The sequence below is a fragment of the Charadrius vociferus genome, unplaced genomic scaffold, assembly GCF_000708025.1.
Source record: "Charadrius vociferus isolate BGI_N301 unplaced genomic scaffold, ASM70802v2 scaffold302, whole genome shotgun sequence".
In the NCBI taxonomy this organism is placed as follows: domain Eukaryota; kingdom Metazoa; phylum Chordata; class Aves; order Charadriiformes; family Charadriidae; genus Charadrius; species Charadrius vociferus.
In genome coordinates, this window is record NW_009647023.1 from 45,122 (window position 1) to 45,927 (window position 806).

Consider the following 806-nt stretch of genomic DNA (forward strand, 5'->3'; position numbering starts at 1 on the left):
GAAAAATTTCTTCCTAATATCTCATCTAAATCTCCCCTCTTCCAGTTTAAAGCCATTCCCCCTCATTCTATCACTACATGCCCTAGTAAAAAGTCCTTCCCCGGCTCTCCTGTACGCCCCCTTTAGGTACTGGAAGGCCGCAATAAGATCTCCCCGGATCCTTCTCTTCTCCAGGCTGAACAGGCCCAACTCTCTCAGCCTTTCTTCATAGGAGAGGTGTTCCAGCCCTCTGATCATATTTGTGGCCCTCCTCTGGACCTGCTCCAACAGGTCCATGTTCTTATGTTGGGGGCTCCAGAGTTGGACACGGTACTCCCGGTGGGATCTCACTAGAGTAGAGGGGAAGAATCACCTCTATTGACCTGCTGGCCACGCTTCTTTTGATGCAGCCGAGGATGCGGTTGGCCTTCTGGATTGCTGGCTCATGTTGAGTTTCTCATCAACCAACACCCCCAGGTCCTTCTCCTCAGGGCTGCTCTCGATCCATTCTCCGCCCAGCCTGTATTTGTACATGGGATTGCTCCAGCCCACATGCAGGACCTTGCACTTGGCCTTTTTGAACTTCATGAGGTTTGCACATGATTCTATGATTCTATGATCTCATCTCTAATACCCTGTTGCACACCTGTATTTCTACCAGATAGATGGGCTCCAGAAGCCTGGGTTGTGCTAAAACTAGATTTGAAGGGGGATGGGCATGTAACTGGGCTCAATACAGAGGCGCCTGGGCATAGTAGCTCAGCAACTGTGGGGCCGAGTGCTAGTATTTCTGAGAATCAGAAGGCCCACCACTCCTCAAGGGCAAA

At 50.7% G+C, this 806-nt stretch overlaps 1 pseudogene; it reads right to left on the bottom strand.

Moving 5' to 3' along the window:
- The window catches only part of LOC104295718, a 29,644-nt pseudogene that overhangs the window by 4,353 nt on the left and 24,485 nt on the right, over nucleotides 1–806 (bottom strand).